We start from the raw sequence: 7,930 nt of genomic DNA on the forward strand, positions 1-7,930 counted from the left end.
TTGAAAGCAAACATTTTAATTCCGTCATTTTTGTCTTCTCATTTTATAAATTATATTTCTCAAAGCATTTTGGCACTTATGTTAGTGATAACGAATAATATGTGACCGAATGAATGGACAAGAAAGTTGCAAATAATTTTATAACAAATAAGAAAAATTTAATAATATAGAGACACAAGAATCAAACAAATTCGCTATCAAGGAAATCGCAGGAGCTCAACGCGGAGGAAGTCATTGACTTCCAGATTGCGGGAACGAACAAAATCCAAAAATCCTTTGGAACACTTCGTAAAAGGCCAGAATAAACATTTCCTGAACGGTTAGTAGCTACGTGGTGTGAGAGCGAGAGGCGAGTGAGGGGTGGCTTGCGGTTTCAGCGGGGATGGTTGCAGACTCCGCAAGAGCGAGCGAGAGAACCGTAGGAGTGGGTGGTGTACACGTGGCAGAAGAAGACGGCTTCTCGAGCAACTAAAAGTAGTTACTAAAAGCTGGGCGCGGAGATGGAAGAGAAAAAGGGTGTTGTTGTTCGTCGGAACACAAATACGCAATTCTTTACAAACGCGAGCACGATATTGTAGTATGTTTAATGAATAAAACTTTGAAACAGAAAGCTTGTGTAAAAAGACTGAGAAACAAGAGATTTACACGAATTCAAAGAAACCAATAATAAAATTTGATGGCGAAAAATATTTCAACGTCACGGTTTATATGAATACGAAATAAAAAATATCATCGCGCGCTGAGTATCTATTTATATCAAAATAAATTATTATTGTATATTTATATATATAATATACATATATATATAAAAGATATATATTTTTCGTCATATTTCATGTTAACGTACCGTCATTTAAATGTCAGTTAGCACCTTGTAAGAATTGATGTAAGCAATGATGTGTTTAATGAGATACTCGATTGCGCCTATTGTGTCTTTATTTTCTATTTGATTTTTTAATATTTGACATAAATAAATATTTTTTACATCCATGAAAATGCATTCCCGGCATAGAACGGAAACGATTCTCGCTCTTGTTCAAAGCAAAGCACAGAGATGGCGACACGGAGGCACTTTTCCGCTCATCCTGATACGGCTTCCGAATATTCGTACACACGAGACTCGCATCAGATACGCGCCATTACGAGAAGAGGTGGTCGTATCGCTTTAATAAACAGGTAGACGCATAATCTGCCTATCCGTTCGTACAAGTAAACGCATCGAAATGTTAACTGATAAGCTATCAGTTGCGCTTGTCATCAAATCAATCAAACATATATGAGAGCAAAACTCTGAACATACATACAACTACCAAAATATTGTAAAGACGATTGGTCTCTTTGTAAAAAAAAAAATAAATAAAAATGGATTAATTGTTGCGCTATTTTATGCATAGCTTTAGATCATTTGTGGATCAATTATATATTTTTCCGTTGTTTTTTTTTTCTTTTTCAATTCTATCGAATTAAACATTTCAAGCTAAAACATTTTTTATTAAACAAAGCTATATGTTGCCGACAAATTCTGGTAAATGTAACTTCCGCAAACTCGAAACGGAATATATTGACATATACATATTTAACACACCGAGAGTTCGTGACGCCTAAATGATTGTGGCAGATAATCCAAGCTATCGATGGTCAGGTTATCCAAATCTAAACGATAGCGAAAGGTCTACTTCTCCGCGGATTACCGGCCGTGGCGCGCGTATTCGGCGGTCAGGTACACCCCAAAACCTCAACAATCCGACCAAGAGTACATCCGATGCAATCTGGTCCGAGCCAATGGTCCCGCTTTAACGTCACCCGTATACGTACGACTTTGTCGTTCGGCCCCAGCACGCGTGTAACAGCGCGAGCGACAAACCCGCGCGACTACCGTGCGTGGAGAAAGAGAGGACGATTAACGGGACCGCGTCGGCAGGGTAGCCGAAAGAGAGGAACGCGAAAGGGTGCGAGGAAAAGCAAGGGGAGAGAGAAAGAGAGAGGGAGGACGAGAGAGAGTGACAAGGCGAGGGAGAGAGTCCAGTGTTTTGTTCGCGCGCGATGGACGCGTCGCCATAGCGACCGGCGGTTGTTTATTATTGCGTCCAGCGGTCGTAGGGTGGTACAGGGCGGTTTACGAGAGGAAAGGGTGCGGGGACCCGCGGGGAACGGAAAGCGGAGGACGGCGGGGGAGAGGGCGGATAAGGGGAGTCAAAAGGGTTAGGCAACGCTGTAGAGGGAATCGAAGGGCGGAAGGACGCGAGCGAGTGAGAGAGACAGGGAGAAAGAGAGGTACAGGAGAGAGGAGAAACGCTGGTGTGCAACGAGGGAGTGGCGGCCGACCACACGAGGCCGAAAAACACACTCTCCACCAAACCTACCCCTTTCTGCACCGTCCTCCCGCAGCCTCCTCCCGGTGGTAATGAGAGTTCGATAAAGCGCCGTTACCAGTGTGTGACGTCAGGCGAGTTTTCTCTCTCTCTCACTCTCTTTCTCTCTGTCCTTCGCTATCGTGCAATTTCTCTTCTCTCTCCATCTCACTCTGTTTTTCATTCTCATTCTCTCTCTCTCTTAGTCTCTCTCCTCGTCGCTCGCTAGAGCTTTTATTGCTCGTTACCTTTTTCGACCGCCGTTAGCGGCGAAGTCGCGAGGTGACAGAAAATGAAGGCATGGAAACTGCATGTCCGCTTTTTTCCACAACGATAAAAACGTCCCGGTAGATCGACGAGTATCATACTTGTCGAGCGAGAGAGGAAGAAAGAGCATAATTTGCATCGATGCCACCGTATCCGCCGGCCCAAATTCGCGCGCGATGATGCTAGATATAACACTTCATATTTAATACGAATTAAACCTTACATATCTTCCATTTTAAATTAAGTAAACCGCCTAATATTTTTGTAGTAAATAAATGTTATATGTTCGCCGCTGCTGCTTCATAATAATTTTTAAATGCGAAATAATATAGCATAAAATTTAAAAATTCATCCCTTTCCTCTTTAAAAAAAGATAGTCGTAATAAAAAATCAAAGTTTCTTTCGTAGCTATTGCGGGAATTTTGTTCATTATCGACGATTACCGACGTGTTTATTTTCGCGAACCGCTCGCGAGAGACACATTTGATTACGACAAGTAGGTTTTTTTAGAAAAGTGTAAATTAATCGTTCCTGTTACAACCGAATGGCGGAACCGAATCATCACCGAGTCTCGATGGATCGATCGATCAAGCTTTAATTGATCCCAGACTCTCGACGCACCTGTTCGGATTCGCGTGACCCCACATCCTGACCCCGTGAATTTCGATTCCCTTTGTACCCCGTAACCGGCCTTTAAGACGCGTGCTAATTAAGAAAGGTATCCACACCGCACAGCTGCCATGAAATTGCGACGATACCCGGAATCACTAACCGGCTCGGGGAAACAACATAAGGCCGACGAATACGCAGACGATCTAAATACTACTAGAATTAACCCTGGCTTTCATTACGACTCATTAATCCTCGTGTCAATGAGATGGTGTTGTTTAATCTAATGTAACGCCGTATGTATAAGTTACATGTACGCTCTCTCAACATGTTCTTTTCACGTGAAAAATTACTTATTTATAGAAAAATATTTTTAAACTTGTAATGATAAAGCGGCATTATAAGAATGTGTATTCGCGATTTAACATCAAATACGCGATAAGTACTTTTCCATATTTTTTAGTCATTAAAATGAGTTAATTTATTGAGAGAAGACACAGAGAAGGATAACGAGAAACAGCGGCGGTTTAGATATACACCCTAAGAAGAAAAATACCGACGATCGGAAGCGCACTAACGATTTTCCACGAAGAAGGGTCTCCGGAGATGGCTACGAGAGACAGGGTCAGCGCCGGATGTCCGGAAGCTTCCTATCAGCGCCTCGAAATCTGTACCGTCAGCTACCGACAACAATTCGACTACGCGCGGTGGTCCACTGCTAAATAAAGTGCGAGAAGAAAGAAAACGGAGGAAACGGTCAGAAATCAAGATTCGGAGTGAAAATTTTCAGTGTTGGTTCAAACCGTACGCATAAACTAATTCGATTTCTGGCCCTAATAAGCAACTCGAGCGTGTAAAATTATTTCATTAAAAATGCAATAAATCGATCGATTCGCCATTATACAATAATGATGAGTGAATGGTATTGGATGGCGAATCGAATCTTGTATTAAAAACTCGCTCACTGATTTATCTGCGCTCCAACTGCTCTCATGTTTTGATAATCCATTATGTTATTATAAATAATTCTCACAGTTTCAATTCAGTAAAGAATTCTGTAAAATATTTGCAATAAAAACATGCCCCGTTAGAAAAGAAAAATAAAGTGAAATCAAGCTACTTGACGATATCAGAAATCTGTGCTCTATCTCGCATTAAAAAAAATATATACATATATACGTATGACGATAGCTTGAAATGACCTCAAAAATCTTAAATCTATATCACGTACGATAAACGATCATTTCCGCTATATATGTAAAAAAAATAGACAAAATTTCTCTCGTACACTTTTCTGAGCATCCGCTCACCTGCTCTCACCTTATGATAATTTACTGTTTTTTCGATTGCCGATTCGGCTGCCCGGCGCTAATTTACATTTACGAGCGAGATCGGCTAATTGCCGGTTAACCGGTTGGCCGAACGCGGCGAGTACCTGGCTGCAGTTTGTTCCCTTCCAATGTAACCGTTGTTCTTCGTGAGAACGAAAGGGCGCGCGTAGAGGGCTCACACGGACATTAATTACTAGCCGTTACCTTCCGACTCTCACCCCGACGTAAACTTCCGTTCGCCAAACGCGAAACAAATCGATCAACGATGCAATCTTACACGTTCACGATTATTGGTTGACTACAACGTCGCAACTTAAAAACGCAATTGATAAAAAAATCATTTTTAAACATTATTTTTTTAAAATGTATAAAAATGTATCTTTCGAGGAAATTTAACCAGAGAAGATCGCGAAATGCAATACTTACGATACGTGTGCTTTCGTGTGCACTGTATCGCGATATCCGTCGACGGTTTATTTCTCCTGAATCAACCGTACGTTCGAAAAGTGTATCGTTTCCTTTTAGTCTCTTTGTACGCGCGAAACGGCCCTTCGTTTAACTTTAATTTCCCCCGTGCACGCTCGCGCACTTGAGAGAGTGCGAGGTCACAGATAGGAGAAGACAAACAACCGTGTGATATGGAGCCCGTAAAGACCACCAAAACGTAAACCGTGATACAGGCGCCGCTGAACCGACTCGTCGCCGCAATGTGTTATCGTCGGTAAACGAGTCCCTCTCTCTCTCTCTCTGTCTCTGTCTCTCTCTCTCTCTCTCTCTTTCTCCCTCTGTCACTTGCTATTCGTCTCTAATTCTCCCCGGTTGGCCCCGGTGTGTATGTGCGTCGCTTTAGGAAGATGAAACTTTAATTTCGCCCGCCGGGGTCGAAAACAAAAGCAAAAGGCCAATTATCACGTCCGCGAGCCGTGTGCGATGTCGTGCCCGATTCATCGGCTCATTTATTTCCAGCGTTTTCACCCGTTATTCATTCGGCCCGTCTCTCGCGCTATAACGCCGCACGTACCTACGTTCATTCGTTCGTTTGCGCTCGCTTACGTTATCGCGCGATATCGTCGCGATATCCCCGATGCATTTCATCTCCCGCGCTCGCTCTCTAATGGACGTCGATTCCCCGTGGCCATCGTTGGGCACCGGTTTTCCCTTTGATTTCGGAATCTCTCGCACGGCCAAATTTTATGGGTGGGAAATTTTTTTTTTCGCGCACGAGCCCTGATACAGGCATAAACCTTAATGGGTTAAAGTCCATCGGCGTGACCGGGGCTAGGCGACCGGGTTCGAGGCATTAACTAAAAACCGAACCGAACGATTCGCCCGGCGCGGCGGCCGCGATAGAACGACAGGGGATCAGAGGCGAGGAGGAGATAACGGAGGGGAAAGGGGAGGAAAATGCTGGAGGGCCGTGACAGGCATCGGGCTCTGGATCTCGTTGCAGCGCACATTGTGTGTACGTGTACCCAGGCCGAACACACATTGCTGGACGCTGGAAAATGCCGATCGCTGCGTTCATCGTCCCTCGTGGCCATCGACGACAGTCAGTAGTATGTCTGCTCTATCGTTTTATGAGCACGGAATTTTTTGTTACGTTTATTCTCCGGTAATCGAATTAATATAGAGTTGAAAGTTGATTATTAGATTTAACGAGATTGCGCGCGTATGTGTAATTTGTTAAAATTAACGTGTAAATATCGCGCTATAGCCCTTAGATTTAACAATTGATATTTTTGCTCTACTAATCCTTGGATAAGACATTTGTCGAAATATATATATAAATAAATATATATTAAATGAAAATCAATTTTAATTTTAATTAAAAATCTAGCAATCGATATATATACGGATCCATGAATGTAGTTTTTCAATTCCGCGAGCAGATTTCAAGATACAATTCTATGCCTATTGCCGATCTATTTTTATTACGAATAATATATGCCTAAGTAAAACGTTACAAAAATCCTCCCGCCACAGAATAAACGAAAAATTACCGGCCGGAAAACTAAATACCGCCCAGGCGATGCCGACCGCATATTTGGGAGCAAAAAAAAAAGGAACAGGAAACCCGCCCGGCCTCGCGCGATTCACTCGTATACAGCATCTGACAACGAGAGACGAAAATCATGCGCCGTCGGTGGCCAGCGTGTGCCGGGGCGGGCGATCGTTGGATCCGCGGAATCCCGGTCGATCCACTCCGGGGAGGGAAAGAGGGAGGAAGGGAGGAAGGGGGGATACGCTCGCTCGCTCCTCTCGAGAGCCGGAAGTAGCCGTGAAAAATTTTCCCGTCGACGTGTGGTGGCCCGTGTACGAGGCCAGGACCGCGCATTTCGCGGTGTTCGGGGTGTCGGGGGTGGTTCACCAGAGAGTGTACCGCGGGTTGGGTCACGGTGGGATGAGTCCTCAACGGTGTTGGACGCGCGGGAGAGGCAAAAGGGGAGAGCAGCGCGCGGGGGGCAGGCGATGCAGAGCGCTCCGAGCGCTGAGTGCCGAAGGGGCACCGCGGGGGAGTGCGCGGAAGGAGCGAAGTGGCAGTGGTGGTGGCAGTGGGTGGCTGACGGTGAGGGTATTTGTTGGCGCGAGTGGCTAGCCAGTCGGATTACCACCGGGAGGGTGATTCGAGGGGGGTTCTCTCGTTGGGGTGGCCGCGTTCGTCGTTGGGATGGGGTATGGACGACGAAGGCGAGAGAGGCGAGGGGATAAGTGGGTGGCTGGCTGGTGCTGTGCGGTGCGGTGCTGTGCGGTGCGGTGCGGTGCGGTGCGGTGCGGTGCGGTGTGGTATGGGTACGCGCGCGAGCGACACATACAGTGGCACTCGACGAAAAATGTAGCCAGAGAGCGACCGCCGCTGGAAAATTTACACGCATCACGAGGGCGAAGCTGAATGGCGAGGGTTAAAAGAGCATCGCTAATGGCTACCGCGTCGGTTATTTTGTGGATTTTTATAATACGACTGGTCGACTCTCTTCTCTCTCTTTTTCTCTCTCTCTCTTTCCTTTTCTATCTTTTTTTTATTTCTCTCCGGACTCTCGCTCTTTCACGAGCTGTCGGTTTCCCAAAATGATGGATTTTCTTCCGCGAAACAATCTCTCCCCCCTTTTCTCGATTTTCTCTCCTCCTTCTCTATCTACATTTCCATCTCCTACCTTTGATGTTTCGCGCCATTTGAAATTTTGCAGCTGAAATCGCGCGGAATTAATAATTTTCTATTAAAATGTAATTCAATCGATCGTCCCATGCGATACAGTTATAATTACAGCAGAGCTCGTGGAAAGATAATTTTTTTTTAATCACTGATTGCATAACGTTTGTCGAACGTATGTACCTACCGTTATTATCGCTCCACTCGGCCACAAAGTTTATCGA

At 44.8% G+C, this 7,930-nt stretch overlaps 1 protein-coding gene across 3 annotated transcripts in view; it reads right to left on the reverse strand.

Annotated features, from left to right (window-relative positions):
- Window positions 1-7,930, reverse strand: part of LOC145935099 (uncharacterized) — an 83,258-nt gene that overhangs the window by 21,451 nt on the left and 53,877 nt on the right. Inside the window, exon 1 of one of the 3 annotated variants that reach the window (XM_083036168.1) lies at window positions 4,985-5,005. The exons of 1 other annotated variant lie outside the window; for it this stretch is intronic. The gene's annotated coding sequence lies outside the window, so the exon portion shown is untranslated. Of the gene's footprint in view, window positions 1-2,363; window positions 2,426-4,984; window positions 5,006-7,930 lie in introns of those variants that run through there. One more of the 3 variants, XM_083036166.1, reaches the window with a different exon arrangement.

Source organism: Prenolepis imparis, unplaced genomic scaffold (assembly GCF_030444845.1).
Source record: "Prenolepis imparis isolate NDT839.2.m4 unplaced genomic scaffold, iyPreImpa1.0 SCAF_4, whole genome shotgun sequence".
Taxonomy (NCBI): domain Eukaryota; kingdom Metazoa; phylum Arthropoda; class Insecta; order Hymenoptera; family Formicidae; genus Prenolepis; species Prenolepis imparis.